This window comes from Trichosurus vulpecula, chromosome 1 (assembly GCF_011100635.1).
Source record: "Trichosurus vulpecula isolate mTriVul1 chromosome 1, mTriVul1.pri, whole genome shotgun sequence".
NCBI classification, from domain to species: domain Eukaryota; kingdom Metazoa; phylum Chordata; class Mammalia; order Diprotodontia; family Phalangeridae; genus Trichosurus; species Trichosurus vulpecula.
The window spans coordinates 130124645-130142098 of record NC_050573.1 but is presented as its reverse complement, the minus strand read 5'-3'; positions in this window follow the sequence as shown (position 1 = coordinate 130142098).

Below are 17454 nucleotides of genomic sequence, written 5' to 3'. Positions count from 1 at the left end.
TCATTTGTCTCTTTTTAGAACAAACTGTGTGGAGGTTGACGTTATGCACAAATCCCAGATCTGTCTATATAGTTCCAGTCTTTCTCCTGAGATAGTAACGCATTATCAATTGATTTTTGGACATTTTAAAATGGATGTCCCATACACACCTCAAAATCAGCACATCCAAAAACAGCTTGTTTTTCCCCCAAAACTTTCCCCTCTTCCAAACTTCCCAACTACTGTCTAATGCACCAACATCTAGTTCCTCCCTTGCTGCTGTTAGTACTTGTTCTTCTCAGACTGTCTTCCATTTATTCTGAAGATATCTAGTATATACCTATTTATTTACATATATTTTATCCCCATTATAATGTTGCTTCCTTGAGGGCAGGGACTGTTTTTGCCTTTGTTTGTACACTGAGCACTAAGCATAGTGTTTGACACATTAAATACTTAATATATTTTGTTGACTGACTGACTATAACCCAAATGACCATGCTATCTGTATGATAGAGGAAACTCAACAGATTTGTGACAACTCTCTGGACAAGTATCTGGGTGTGTCTGGCTCAATTCATTCTTTCATTTTGGACGTTCATTCAGCAAACATTTATTAAAGACCTATTTTGTCAGACACTGTGCTAAGCACAAGAGGAAGAAAGACAAAAAGAATAGTCTCTGCTCCCAAAGATGCTACATTCACTTTATTGGAGAAAACAATAGTGGGGATGCATAAATAAATACCAAATAGATACAATGTAAATGCAGGGTAATTTTGTGGGGGAGGATCAATTGTAATTCTTTGTGATAAGGCTTTTGTATACTAATTAGATCTGTTGTTATGCTTCTGGCATCTTCCATCCCCAGAAGAGTAGTAATTATTGCTTCTAGGTGGGAGAGGATTCAGTCTAAAATGGAAAACAAACAAGAAAAAATAGAGAAATTAAAAAAGAAAAACATTCCTTTATTTTTCTATCTGTGTACTTTCAACTAAATTAAATTATTCTACACTGGCCACCTACTATGTGTGAAGTAGTGCTGTGTATGAGGCAGATGGTATGTATAACTTTTGCTCCCTATATTTATAGAGAATGGTGAAATGAGGTAGATAAGATAAAAAACTCAAATAATTATTCTTCCAGGCAATGTTGAGTACCATAAGAGAGCTCCAAACATAACTATAGATGTGCTGGGGTAGTTGAGACGAGGAGTTGATATTGTTGCAAATTTTTAAAAGTTCCCTTTTTATGTGGGTTTTGAAATGAGGTGAGATTTTGCCTCATTGCAAGCCATGCAACAACACAAGCAATATAAAAGGAATCATTGTTACTGCAGTGAGTTTACTTTTCTCTCATTTTCTTATAGACAGGCTTCTACATCTTCTCCTCAGGGTTCTAGGAATATGCTGAATAGTATGAAGTATCTCTCCTCTAATGCCATTAGCTCAAGCCCCAAATTATTGTGTTCCCCTCATTGTTACCTGCCCAAACTGGCAAGTGTCCAGTTCCGTTTATCCACACAACACTGACTTTTAAAAAGGAATATTTATTCAATACATAATTTTTTTGTCTAAGACAAGATTTGATCCTGAAGATCACTCCCAAAGATTACTCCTTGTTCTTCAGAGCATTAATGTTAGGCTGGCTGGAAACACCGGTAAAGACTGCAATTTCCGGACTCAGGGATGTGCTCTCCTGACCTTTTTAAATTCACGCCATTAGAGGCTCCAAGTTGATCTCCTTCATCTAGAACAGCAAAGAAGAAGAAAAGAAGAGACAATAGTCCAATTTCATGAAGTCACATGTCAGCCTCAGAAGGGAATTTCTCCCTTATAGTCTTATTTCTCAATAGATTCTATAGTGAAAGTGCCAAACCAAGAGAGAGCTTTTTAAAGAAAGTTTAAGGTTCTTGTTTGACTAGTCCTTTCTGAATGACTCCACATCCACCCACATAATATGAACCAATTTCAGAATGTCTACACATGTTCCAATATCTCTTCAAGCCATTTTCATTGTCATCATGACTCTCCTAAAATTCAACATCTTCCTCAGTTCAAATCTGGCCTCAGATACTTACTAGTTGTGTGACCCTGGGCAAGTCACTTAACCATGTTTGCCTCAGTTTCCTTCTCTATAAAATGAGCTGTACTGGCTAAGAAACAGAGGTGTGGATCAGTGGAATAGGATAGGAATACAAGATGGAGAAGTCAACAAATATAGCAATCTACGCTTTGATAAACCCAAAGAGGCCAGCTTCTTGGCTAAGAATTCACTATTTCACAAAAACTGTTGGGAAAATTGGAAAACAGTAGGGCAGAAACTGGGCATAGACCAATATCTTACACCATATACCAAAATAAAATCAAAATGGGTTCATGATTTAGGAGTAAATGCTGATACTATAATTTGGGAGAGCAAGGAATAGTTTACTTATCAGATTTATGGAAAAGTAAAGAATTCATGACCCAACAAGAGATAGAGAGCATTACAAAATGCAAAATGGATAATTTTGATTATATTAAATTGAAAGGTTTTTGTACAAAAAAAGCCAATGCAACAAAAATTAGGAGGGGAGCAGAAAATTGGGAAAAAATCTTTACAACTAGTATCTCTGATAAAGGCCTCATTTCTAAAATATACAGGGAACTGAGCCAAATATATAGGAATACAAGCCATTCCCCAATTGAGAAATGGTCAAAGGATATGAGCAGGCAGTTTTCAGAGGAAGAAATTAAAGCTAGCTATAGGAATATGAAAAAATGCTCTAAATAACTACTGATTAGAGAAATGCAAATCAAAACAACTCTTAGATACCACATCTCTCCTGTCAGATTGGCTAAAATAACAAAACAGGAAAATGATAAATGCTGGAGAGGATGTGGGAGAATTGGAACATTGTTACATTGCTGGTGGAGTTGTGAGATGATCCAGCCATTTTGGAGAGTAATTTGGAACTACACCCAAAGGGCCACAGGAATGTTCATACCCTTTGATCCAGCAATACTACTTCTAGGGTTGTATCCCAAAGAAATCACACAAGCGGGAAAAGGACCCATATGTACAAAAATATTTATAGCGGCTCTTTTTTTGGTAGCCAAGAATTGGAAATCAAAGGGATGCCCATCAATTGGGGAATGGCTGAACAAGCTGTGGTATATGAAGGTAATGGAATACTATTGTGGTATAAGAAATGGGGATGATACAGACTTCATAACAACCTGGAAAAACCTACACAACATAATGCTGAGTGAGCGGAGCAGAGCCAGGAGAACATTGTACACAACCACAGATATATGGATTCTGTGATCACCAACCCTGACAGACTTCACTCTTCTCAGTAACACAAGATGCGGGCACAACTCCAAAGGACTCACGATGGAGAATGCTATCTACATCCAGAGAAAGAACTATGAAGTTTGAATGCAGACTGAGGCACACTACATGCTCATCTTTTTCTCTTCTCTTTTGTTTTTTTTTTTGGGTTGTTTTGTTTTGGTTCTGTTTCTTCTTTCTCATGATTCATTCCATTCGTCATAATTCATCTCTGCAACTTGACTAGTGTATAAATTAATTCAATACGAAGTTATACGTGGTAGTTATATGAGATTCCATGCCGTCTTGGGGAGGGTGGGGAGAAAATCTGGAACTCAAAATTATGTAGAACCATCTGTTGTAAACTAAAAAAAAAAAAAAAAAAATTAAAAAAAAAGAACTGGAAAGAGAAATGGCAAACCAGTCCAGCATCTTTGCCAAGAAAATTCCAAAAAAGGTCATAAAGAGATGGACATGACAGAAAAACAACATGATTTTTGAAAGGCAGAAGTGAGGAAGGACAATATTCCAGGCAGGGAGATGGATCATTGCGTGTAGGAGGAATGGCAAGCAGGTCTATTTGGCTACAGGGTCGAGTGAATGGGTGATTTTTACTTGTAATGAGCCTGGAAAGACAACTGGACTCAGATTGTGAGGTATTTTAAATCCCAAACAGAGGGTGTGTGTATTCTAATCTAAAGGTAATTGAGAAATGCTGTTGTCCTTGAACAGAGTAATATTATGATCAATCCTAGGGATTGATCACTCTACGGATATCAGTTGCCTGCTATTGGGAGGACAAATTCAGAGGGAATGAACTCAATGTAGAGAAAAATAACAATGATAATAATAACTACCATTTACACAGCTATTCAGGTATTATCTCATTTAATCCTCATAACAATCTTAGCTGGTAGAAGTTATCATCATTTTATAGATGAGGAAATTGAGGCTGAATGAAGTTAAGTAACTTGCCAAGGGTCACACAGCTTACATCTGAAGCTGGATTTGAATTCAGGTCTTGCTGATTCTAGATCCAGGGCTCTATGCATTGTGACACCTAGGTCAGGGGGTGATTTTTTTTTTTGACTAGACTGGTTGTAGTGTTAATAGAGTAAAGAGAGATTCAAGAGATTTTAAAGTGGTAAAATCCGTTTTTTGTCCTTTGTTTGACAACACAGAGTGATTTCTTGACTCGTGTGTGAATTGGATTTAAATGAGGGAGGGTTGCACAAAGTTGTCAGCCTCACTCTATCTTTCAGAGGCATCAAAGTCTAGTGGTAAGACAAAAGTCAGGTTGAATGGTGGTGGCCCAGGATGCATTGGATGACTGTAATGGAAATGTACATGGAATTAATGGAAAGAACAACAACAAAAGACTCAAAAAAATTGAAAACCTTGTGATTAACTATGACTACCAAGCTTGACTCCATAGAAGAGCTGAGAAAATGTATCTCTCTCCCTTCTTTGTAGAGGGAGGAGACTATTGGTCTTAGACAGGGGTTTTTGGGGACATGTAGCCTTCTAGGTCCTCAAGTGCGGCCCTTTGACCAAATCCAAACTCCACAGAACAAATCCCCCCCAAAAAAGATTTGTTCTGTAAAACTTGGACTCAGCCAAATGGCTACACCCAAGGACCTGTGGCCTCCAAGCCACAGGTTCCACACTCCTGGCTCTAGAACACGGTATATGTTGTCAGACTCAGGTGACAGTGTTGAGGGTGGGACGAGGTCCAGAAACCCCAAGAACAGAGTTCCCAGACAGGGTTGTTGGGTGGGGTACCCCTCAAGGACCCAAATACTGGAGAGGGTCATAATGAATTCCGGATCTGGAATGAATTCATGATCTCAATCATTCTTTAAGTCAAGGTGGCATAGATTTATTATGCTTTTCAGCAGGCAAGAGTTCTTACGGAACCTGAAACCTTACAGGGATGCAGGTAAAGTTTATAGAGGTTAAACTTCAGTAAAACACGTGCCAAATAGGTTAATTAGGTGATTCAGGGAGGAATTAGAGAGTGGTTAAGGAGAGGTCAGTTCTTAAAGGAACATGCACTTTTTGTATCTACTGCACAGGTATTTTATCCAGAGTTCACTAGGAAATAGCCCAAAGGCAGGGTACATGGAGGTGTGGTTTTACATTTGAAACATCACTAAGTCAACTAATGGTCAGGGCTGACTGGGAAATACCCAGGCTGCTCCCATCAATGTCTTGTTAGACAAGATAAATGTAAGAGAGTATACATATGTCTAGGTCTAGTATGTATATGATAGGTCAGTGAGTAGTAATTATCTCTGTGACCCAGTACATAGCTAGTTCAGCCCGTACACAGCTGGTTCAAACTAATAAATTCTATAGGTACAACTGACCACTGTATCAGGAAGAGAGATAAGTGTTTTGTTAGGGAATGCTGTCCTGTTGTGCTAGAGAGAAACTTCTAGGGACAGTGTTTTGAGGCTAGGTAGAAGTGTGATTTTAGAACTGGATGTGATTTTGGAACTGGGGTCCAAGCGCAGGCACCCAAGCACCTCATCAATAGGTTGGTTAGTTTTGCTGATATGATTTTTTTTTTGCTTTTTCATTTTTATTTGTTATACAGTATGACTTGCTGGGTGGAGAGAGAAATACAATTGGACATGAAGGTGATAGAAAAACCAAAGACGTAAAAAATTTTTTTAAGTTATTTTCAAATTAAAGACAAGCATCAAGTTCTCGATTTGTTTACAGATTCTTCTTTTTCTTTGAATTTCATTTTATTTTTACCTCTGCATCCTCTCCCTTTCATCTCCCTATTCTACTCTGTTCTTGAGAAAGCAAGAAAAACAAAATCCATTACAAATATTTATTCTCAAACAAAACAAATTCCTGGATTGTCTATGGCCAGATTTAAAGGAAAAAATGCCTCAATCTGCACTGAGTCCCATCACCTCTCTTTCAGGAGAAAGGCAGAAAATTTAATCAATAATTCTCTGGAATTGTGATTGGTCATTGCACTAATTGGTTCTTAAGTCTTTTAAAGTTTATTTTTAACAATATTGCTATTATTATAGAAATTATTCTGCTTCTGCTCATTGTGCATCAGTTCATACAAAATCCAAGTTTCTCTGCAACCACATCCTTCATCATTTTTTATAGCTCAATAATATTCTCTCACCTTGATATATTATAACTTGCTCCCCATTGATGGGCATCCCCTCAGTTTCCAATCTTTGGTTCTAGGAAAAGAGTTGCTATAAATATTTTTGTACATATGAATCCTTTTCTTTTTCTCTTTGGGGAATAGTGGTCATGGTATATATTGCTGAGTTAAAGGGCATACGAGGGGGCATAGTAACAGTGCATTAATGTACCTGTTTTTCCCATACTCCCTATGGTATTTGTTGTACAGTCTTTGAGTTATGGTCTGTTAATCCCCAGATCTCACTGTGTTACCAGCATTTTGTTTAATCCACTTACAGAGTAATGCTGTGAATTAAGTAGGAGAGAAATGATAAGAAACAAACAATACTACTCTACATTGTAGGATAAGGTAGAATCTACAAGACCTCATAACTAATTGGCCACTGGGAATGATTGAAAGTAAAGAATTGAGTGTGACTCCAACAAGGAAAAACTGGGTGACAGAGATAAATTTATGAGAAAAGGTTGGTTTGGAGGAAAAAAAAAACATTGAGTTCTGTTTGAGATGTATTGTGTCTGATATGCTCGTGTAACATTCCAGGTGGAGATGTTCAGTGTTCAATGACAGATGTTCATGACCCATTGAGTTGAAGCTTAGGTTGGTTTGGAGGAAAAAGAACTTTGAGTGCCCTCATCAAAGAAGGTGCTGTGCTCTATGAGCAAAGCAGAATTGAAATAGCTCAAAAGAAATGCAAGATGCACAAATTTAGAGAATCCACCCCAAATATTTACATGGACTATTTGTGGCCAACTTGTGGTAGAGCTTTCCAGGTTTATATTGGTCTGATTAGGCACAGTTGGATACAGTATAACTTGACTCTAACATAGTGATATCATTTTGGTTGTCTTAGAGAATGAAGGCCAGTAACCAACACTAACAGAAAGATTAGAAAAGGTCACTTAGAAAGATCCCTAAAGTACATCCACATGTCTTGTTGTAGGAAAAATAAATGATTACATTCCACATGAGACTGAGAAGTGACATAATGGATAGAGTTCTGTACTTAGAGCAAGGAAGACTGAAATTCAAATCTTGCTTCAGATAGTTAACTGTTACTCAGGGAACTGCACCTAATCATTCTTAATTTCAATTTCCTTGACTGTAAAATGGGGACAATAGCACCTAGATAATGTTGCTGTGATCAAATAAGATAATGAGTGTAAAAAAAATTTTGGAAACCTCAAAGTACTATATAAATGCTAGCTTTTATTATTTGACAGGTAGAAAGAGAGCCCACACAGAGCAGTGTCATGCAAAAGACAAGAAAGCAAAGAAAGAGAAAGTATCTGGGGAAAAAAAAGTTGGTCTACAGTACCAAGAACTGCAGAGAAGTCTAGCAAGATGAGGACATGGCAAAAAGGCCATTGTATTTTGCAGTGAAAAGTTAATTGGTGACATAGCCAGAGCAAGTTACTGCAATGGTAGAGAGAGATGCCAGATTGTTAGAGGTTGAAAAATGAGTGTGAAATGAGAGAATGGAAACTCAAAATAGCTGGCTCTTTTAGGTATTTGACTGGGCCTGGGAGGGGAGATAGGAGAGAACTGCTTAAATGGCTGAGAGCATAAATGGCTGATAAGGGAGGGAGGTTTGTTGTTGATGTTTATTCATTCAGTTGTGTCTCACTCTTCATGACACCTTGGACCAAAGCATGCTGAGTCCTTCTATCTTCTGCTATCCCTCAAAGTCTGTCTAATCTCACACTTGTTGCTTCCATGGCAGTATCTATCCATCTCACCCTCTGCCATCCCCTTCTCCTTTTGCTTCCAATCTTTTGTAACGTCTTTGCCAATGAGTCCGGTATTTTCACTATGTGGCCAAAGTATTTAAGCTACTGTGTTTGTTCTTCCAACAAGTAATCTCAATTGATTTAAGTATTGACCAATTTGCTCTCCTTGCTGTCCAAGGGACTCTCAAAAATCTTCTCCAGCTCCATAGTTCAAAACATTAATTCTGTGGCATTCAACCTTCCTACTAGTCCAACTCTCATAGCCATATGTTACGACTGGAAAAAACCATAGCTTTGACTATACAAACTTTTGTTGGGAAGGTAATGGTTCTGTTTTTTAGTATGCTGTCCAGATTTGCCATAGCTTTCTTTCCAAGTGGCAAGTGTCTTTTAATTTCAGGGCTACAGTCGCTGTCTGCAGCAATCTCTGAGCCCAAGAACATAAAAGCTGATACTTCTTCCATTTCTCCTCTCTCTACTCGCCAGGAAGTAGTGTGACCAGTTGCCATGATCTTCTTTTTTTTTTTAAATGATAAGCTTGAAGTCAGCTTTCATACTCTCCTCTTTCATCCTCATCAAGAAACTTCTTAATTCTTTTTCACTTTCTACCATCAGAACGGTATCACCTGCACATCTGAAAATGCTGATATTTCTCCCAGCAGCCTTAATTCTGGCTTTTGATTAATCCAGCCTGTCATTTTGCATGATATACTCTGCATATAAGTTAAATAAATAAGGTGATAAGATTCAGCCTTGTACTCCTTTTCCAAACTTAGACTGATCAGTTGTTCCATGTTTAGTTCCAACTGTTGCTTCTTGACCTGTATACATGGAAACAAGTGGGATGATCTGGTATTCCCATCTCTTTGAGGACTTGCCACATTTTGTTGTGATCCACACAATCAAAGGGTTTAGTGTAATCAATGAAGCAGAAGTAGATGTTTTTTTCTGGAACTCTCTTGCTTTCTCCACAATCCAGTGAATGTTAGCAATTGGTCTCTGTCCATAGTTCTTCAGGCACTTTATCTACCGTATCTAATCTCTTAAATCTATTCACTGCTTCCACTTCATAATCAAAAGGGATGTTATTTAGGTCATGCCAATATGGTCTGATGGTTTTGCCTATTTTCCTCAGTTTAAGTCTGAATTTTACAATAAGAAGCTCATGATTTTTCAAACTTTGTTATATTCAGGCCTTGCGTTGCCTATTCACAGATTTTTTAAAAGACTGTTCAATTGCATAGGAAAGATCAGGCAGTGGCTGCAGATTGACCAAGGCTTGAATTAGTTAACCAAAGAGTCAAGATTTAGAACCGAAGAAAAAAGATCAAGTGCTGTTGATAACCTAGCAGAGTAGGGAGAGATGGAGTGATCTAAGATTTCAGGGAGGTTGGTGAATTGTTTTTAAGAGGGTGTGAAGGCTTGGAAGAGCTGGAAGGACAAGAAGTTGTAGTCAGACAGAGGAATTCAGATTTATGTATTACAGAATTGGAACATCTGTTGGTAATGATGAGATTAAAAAAAAATATGACATCCCTGTGTGTGGCTGAGGTAGAGAAAAGGATAAGATCCCAGACAATTTAGTAGGTCAATAAACTGGGAAACAAAGGCATTTTAAGTTCATAAACATGTAAGTAGAAGTCCCCTTATATGAGGACAGCAGTTAGAGTAGAGAAGAAGCTGCTAGATAATAGTGACCACAATCCAGACAGCATGAGGAAACAAGTTCCATGAGTGACGGGAGTAAGGGAAAGTCTAGAAGGAGAAGTGAGGAGTGAGAAGAATGCCTGCTTCCCATTTTTCCCCCTGTGTATCTACATGTGTATATGTGTTTGGGGGCTGGGAGTATTGCAGAGAGAAAGGTAGTCTAATATCAGAGAGATGGACCAGCAATGCAAGATGGTCTCAAAATCCCATATTTTACTGAAACAACATATAAAGTGAATGATCTGTTCAGTTTTTGCCTTGTTTTTATAGACCTTTTCAATAGGGAATGAATGGGTTCATAAGAAGGCTTTACTTAAATAACAAACAAAACTTTCTTTTTCAATTTTTGACACCTCTTAGGGGAACCTGGAATGAATCACTTTGATTCACAACTTCATGGCCTGGTAAAAATCAGTCTTGATTTATTCTACTAATGGGCATCAGTTCTTTATTACACACTCCTACATTACTTTTGTGTAGTCAGTCTGAGTGACTTCATGTTTAAATCTTGCTTAAACTTTGGGTGTGTGCACAGCCAGCCTACAGGAGATGGTGGTCTGGAAACACCCTTGTGCATGAGTACTTAGACATGGGAAAAGCTGAGGTGGCACAAAACCCATCCACTTTTGAGACATGTACTATTCATCATATTTTTGTCCTTATGAAGACATTGTTTACTCCTGTCTATAAAAGAAGCATGTACTTAGAAATCCTCACCCAGCACACCCAGTTGCCTGCTGCATTGGTGTGCTAATCATACACTTTTACCTTTCTTTTTCCAAGTTTGACTTATTGTGCAAGCCAAGATTTCTTCTAATACTTACTTCCTTTAAAACTAGAAAAGGAGAGTTCATATGAAGTAATTTGAAGAATCTCCTGTGTCAATAACAAAAAAGTTCATAATTATTCATAGCATATTCAGTACTGTCCCAAGAGTCCCTAATATACAACTGGTATTAACTCCCCCAAACTTTTCCTTGAGGTAGTTTTGCTTTGAGGGCACCCTGCTGTTAATTCAATTTTATAAGCAGATTACAATTTAATTTAATTATTGGTGATAGTAGTACTATCCTATATTGCATTTTGGCTAGATAAAGCATTTCAAGATATAAGCATAATATAGAGTGATACAGATGGCATTATTCACAAAATGAATTTGGATAATGCTGAATTATTCCAGCTGCACTTGAGGAGAATTTATATATTTTAATGATCATCTTAAATATTTAGGAAAAGATTTAATAATCTTAAAGTTCAAATCTAACCTCCATCATTTATCAGCTATGTGATATTAAATATTTCACTTAATTTTTCTGACCCTCAGCTTCCTCCTCAGTAAAATGGAAATAATGATATCTATAGCATTGATTTCACAGGATTGTTGTGATAATGAATGAGATAGAATAAAAAGCACTGAAGAAATCAAATGATTCTGTATTATTTTATAATTGATTCTATTCTGTAATTGATCCTATTCCGTGTTAGTGCACCATTTTGTATGACTGTCAAAACCACATTGCTCCATCCTTGAGTTAAAGTTCAGGAATCTAGCTCTCCCTCCAACTAGCACAAAGGTAATTAATTAAAAAAGTTGTCATCTTTTATATCATACCATTAGTCCTTAGGGCACATGCTTGTTTGTCTTTAAGGCCCAACAAGCTTAACTGGTGCCATTCCACAAAAGATATGTCACCTGTCTTGCTTGTCCTTGTGCAATTAGGGGAGGTTTGATCTCCCCGGGGATTGCACTTCTGGTGGTACTGATCCCCCAGGAAAGATTACAAGAAGCAAATGAGTCTCATAAAATAATTAACATTCCTTAATTGTCAGAGAGGAGCATGATTAGCCACACCTGGATGCCAGCCCACTTTTCTTAGTATAGAAAATTGTAATGTTCCCTGACTACCAAGATCCCCTTCTTTCCTACATGTTGGTCCCCTCACTTCTCATTGGGTGGCTGACCTTACTGAGATGTCTAGTCTGACTCACTTTGTTAACACTTACACTCACAGCTACACTGTTTTTGTTCTCAATGTGTACCTCAGTTTACCTTTTTTAAATTTACTTGCAACAATACTTAGCAAATATTCATTTATTAATACTAATAGCAGCAATATTAATAATGATGGATGACCCTCACCCTTTTTCCCAAATGAATTTGGGTGACTACTTTTAGAGAGAGGAGATGATGAGATTCTAAGAGACTGTTCAATGAGAAGCCCATTATCTCAAGTACCACTTAAAGCCACTTTAGAAGACCATGAGATTCAATAAGTTGGTCAATGAAATACCTAAACTAACTAGGCCCCTCAGCCCTGAGCTGATACTCTGAACTTGTTTCTTATTACCTCATCTTCCCGCCCATGGCAGGTTTTACTAGCTTCTCCTGGCTAGTGAGCATCTCCCTTTAGTGGGTGTCCCCCCTTAAGGGGGGGGTCTCCTTGAAGCAGCTGTCTCCCTTGGGGGACTGCCTCTCCCCCTTAAGCTGGTGTTTGCCTTAAATTGCATCTCCCTTAAGGGGTGGAAGAGCCTGTTTGGTGTGTTGTGTTATCCACAATAAATGCCTGTTCATTATTTGGACGCAGCCTGAGCAAAATTCTTTCGAGATGACCCTGCACCCCAACATTTTGGGGCACCCCTGAATCTCATCAATGGTGATCATAAGCATTCTTTAAAATGTCAAAGAATGTTGGCTTGCACATTTCATCAATAAATTATGTAGGTCAATGAAAAACTTAATCATGCCCAATTTAAGAATAGATTCACCCAGACCTGGCTTAGGCCTTATGTAATCACTACATTTCATTGGTGATTTTATCAGATACTCTTTGTTCACATAAGCCTAGGAAAGCAAAAGAAGAAAGTTTTTGCTTTCATGCCTGGAGAATATGTGTTATCTGGTCATAACTGAAGAATATTCATACAAAGCAGTTAACATTTCACTATTTAGTGCGTATTTTAAAATGCATTGGAACAGATTAACTTAAATACCTCAAGAGCAGGGACTTTGTCATTTTTTTCATCTTTGTATCATCTATAGAATCTAGTAGTGAGCCTTGTTAATAATAAGCATGTAGTAAATGCTTATTCAATTAAGTCATTATAAATAACTTTTTTCCTTATCTTTTGATGATCAAAAAATGATCAGTCTTTTTAATTTGTTGCCTCTTCAATGAGTATACTCTCTCTAAGGAGCAGAACATAAAGGAACCGTCCTTTCCTTTTGGTTCTTGTCCATGACCTCTCATAAAGTAATCAAGTTTTGAAAAGATGGCAACTTTAAAAAGACAGCAGCCCATTTTTATATGATTTAAAAAAAAAAACCTAATTGATTAAAATGACTAAGTTCTTTTGCATTCTTTGTAGACACTTTTTCTTTTCAGTTGATCTCTTGATGCTTAGATAAAATACAAATGAACAAAGAAACAAATAAGCTCACTTTGTCAATGGTAAGTACTGCCTACCCAACCAGACTGAAGGTCTTGAAATACTTATTCCCCAATTCAGTCATAGGTGTTTCATTTCCATTATAGTTGGGATGCTTATTACTCAAAGGAAATAAAAAAATGTTTACAAATTCAATGTAGTTGAAATACAAATAACATGATTCATTTGGATTGTTTTATCTACAAAAGACTTTAAGTCACAAAAAAAAGGAATTTACTTTATATTCTTTCACTTGTTATGCCTGGAGAGTTAGATGCAGTAGGACTCCATTTTAAAAAATCACTAATAATGAACAATTGAAAACTTCTTTAATTCTGCCAAATCCTAGAAAGCTGCTTTTTTAAAAAAAGATATTTATTTTGAATTATTTTCTTGTCTTTTCTTTGCTAGTTCAGAGTATCATGTGCTTTAAAGAAGTATAATAGTGTTTATGAAAAGGATTTTTTGAATTTCAAAGGGTATAAGGTATGACATTGGGACTTGACTTTGCAACTTGCTGACACCTCACAATCTGCCTCCTCAGGTGAGATCACCTCAGACATTCACTCTAGCTCCTTAAGCCTACTATTCCCTGATGAGCACAGTGTAGCCCCGAGGAAAGACTGCTGAGGACCAGGCCAAGGATCTTTCAACTGCTCCAAAACAATTATTTCTATATGTTCAGCACAAGGTATCTTGCACCTCCTGCTACTAGCCCAATTTCCCAGCTGGAATATGGAAAGCCTCCAGTGCAAAGAAGAACAATCGTCCCTTTGATTTAAGGCTTTTGATTTTTCCTCACTCCAATTCATCCTCCATTCAGCCAATCATTTTAGTTAGTAATTTTCCCAAAGCACAGATGTGATGCACACCCCACATCCTTATTCAATAAACTTGTGGCTTCCTATTATCTCCAGGAACGAATACATATTGCTCTGATTGTCAAAGTCCTTCATAACCTAACTCTGCTTTGACCTTGCCTCTTGGTTGTTCAACTAACAAAACATTTCATCTCCAGATTCTGGGCATTCTACTAGCTGTCCTCCATGACTTGAGTGTTCTTCCTCTTCACTTATGACTACTGACCTCTCTAGTTTCCTTTAAGTTGTAACTAAAATCTTGACTTCTACAGAAAAACTTGCCCAAACTCTCTTAATTCCCATGCCTTCCCTATCTTATTTCCTATTTATCAAGTATATAAATTATGTATATATATATGTGTAGATATGCATATATATGTAACATAGTAGGAACTTAATAAATGCTTATTGATTGATTAGTTGACTGATATGTTTGGCTTTGGGGGCACCCCTTGGGTATAAATCAAATCTAGAAAATGTTTCTGGAGATACGCTCATCTTGGACCTAGACATCTGTGTTCTGGTCAAGTACCTGAAGCTCTTCATGGCAGAGATGTGTGCAGCAGGGCACACCCAAAAACCTAAATAGGACATATTGGCAACCAAATATTTATAACTAGCTGGGTGTAATGAAAATTATGTTTGAAATGAGTCAGATGGTTGGATGTCTACTTCAGATCTTCCAATCCAAGTGGTAATGCAATCTTTATGATTATGCATCTTCTTAATTATAAAGGGAGTTGGATCAAAAGATTTTTGAAATATCTCTCTAGCTCTAATACTTACGATGTGGGCAAACCAAGTGTTTCCACAGCTACTTGGAACAGGATGTTTCAGTTCTGATTTCTGGTCCAGCCATTCTGTGATTCTGTGAGTTCTGAAGACAGAACTAGATAGTGGTATTTCATAGAATGAGGATCAAAAGTTCAGCCTTTTATGGGTATATGAATGCCACAAACCAAAGCTTTTAGCTCATAGGATTTTAGTGCTATCCTGATGATTCATCATACTATGGATGTAACCCTGGACCACAAAGGCAAGGCCATTGAAGCACAAACATTGAATGGTCCAATCAAGCTGAAAATGCTTCAAACATAATCCTTGTGTAAAACGTTGCTCTCCAAGGACAGGATTAGTTGGGTTCAAAGAGACTTAACATGGTGCTTTTTTTCCTGTGGTAACTCAGTCCCATTTTAAAAGATGAACTTCTGAAAGGTTTTGTGACTACTGATTGAACAGAAATGGAGCACAGACTTAAATCCAGGATTTCTGACTCCAGTTTTAATAAGAATATTCTCACTATACAAATGGTAGCAAACTTTGCTATCAACCACTAGAATATATGAAGTAATTACAGGAGAAAGAATTGGCCTTCGATCAATTGATTTCTGTCCCTAGGATGATTTAATTACAGAAAGCAACTGGCAAGGAGATAATAGAAGTGTTGTTGTTGTTGTTCAGTCATTTTCAGTCCTGTCAGACTCTTCATGACCTCATTTGGGGTTTTCTTGGCAAAAATGTTAGAGTGGTTCGCCATTTCCTTCTCTGGCTCATTTTACAGATGAGGAAAACTGAGGCAAACAAAGTTAAGTGACTTGCCCTGGGTCACACAGCTAGTGCTTGGGACAAGATTTGAACTCAGAAAGATGAGTTTTCCTGCCTCCAGGATTAGCACTCCAGGAGCTTAGTGATCCACCTAGCTACCCCAAGATAACAGATGTAATAAAGTTTTAACATATAAATGAAATGCAAAGACTTTTCATAAAGTTTAAGGGAGTTGATAGAATTAAAGGTGAAGCTGGCATTTGTACACTCTTACAGCTTTATAAAATGTGATTTCTTCCCCTTGATTTAATTAGAAGAGATACCACCATTGGATGGATAAAGATTTATCCCTCTTTGACAGCTCTCATCAGTCTTGAGTTTTTCAGGTCTCTGACAGTCCAAGCAGAAGCCAGTGATCAAGGCAAAATTCAGCCTCTGAGAGAGAGTTACATGGAGGGTTGTTGTTGTTGTGTTTGTCCTTCTTCTCAAAGAGACCCACGACATCAGGAAAATGGTGACATGACTTGTAGTTGACTTTGATTTGAGTGAGGGAGGGCTGTGCAAGGTCACCAGCCTCACTTTCTCCTCCAGGGCCATCTGGGTCCAGTGGCCTGATATTCATCAGGATGACTGGAGATGGCCCAGGATGTATTGGGAGACTCTGGCTGTGTTAGGCTAAGGTCTTTTCATGTGCTCACTGTGAGTGAGGTAATGACCATTTAGTGAATAGGCCTCTTTAAGAAGTTAAGCAAGGGATAGCCCCTTTAATCAAAACTCAAAAAAAAAAAATCAAAGGGGGAGGGGAAGACCCTCAGGGTACCTGGCTAAAAGAGAAACAGTTACTATTTAGGATTTTCATTCCCTCTCTGCTAGGAGGGCAGGTGCCTATTGTCCAATCTATGAGCTCCAGAGTGATGTGGGCTTAAGGCTTGGTTTTTGAGAAAGAAATTTAGCCAGTAAACTCAAAGTAAAGGAGGCAGCCTTCAGTCATCGAAATGTACCTTCCAAGGACAGTCCAGGACAGGACAGGAGAGCAGAGGAGAGGAGAGGAGGGTACATGGAGAGACAGAGAAGAAGGCAAGGGGAAAAAAGACTTTTGCTTGTTTTAGAAGAATGGAGAAGAGTGAAAATCTACTCCTTTACCCAACCACTCTCTCACACACAGTATTTACAATTCTAAAAGTAACTCCTAGCCTAGAGTCTCTCAGAGTTGGTGAGTTCAACCTTTTAAAAACTGTCAGGGGGTGTGGCTAATTTTTGTCCAACCAATGACCATCAGCCCTCCATTTCAGTCAAGGAAAATACTTTCACATTTGGTAAAACGGTGGCAGAATGACAGTGCTGATCAACTGCCCTTCTATTGCTATCATGAAGAATCATTTTCACACAGGATGTTACAATATTCTTACACTTCATTATCTCATTAATACGAAATCATTGCTGTTATTTGTTCCTTGTTTTTATTTTGCTGTTATTATATCAACTGAGATAGGCATCAAATGGTGGGAGACCAACCACCTAGGAACTACATAAAATACATGAAACATAGGCCAAAAATAAGGACTGCTTGTAGGAACACTTTGTAACATTTACTTTTCTCCTTCAACAAAGATATATTTAGCTCCTAACAAGATAAGTCACTAGGCCCATTTTTAGACTTGGGTTCTCAAAATCATTTCAGAGAGGGTTAGTCTTTGTATAGAAAATCTCAAAGC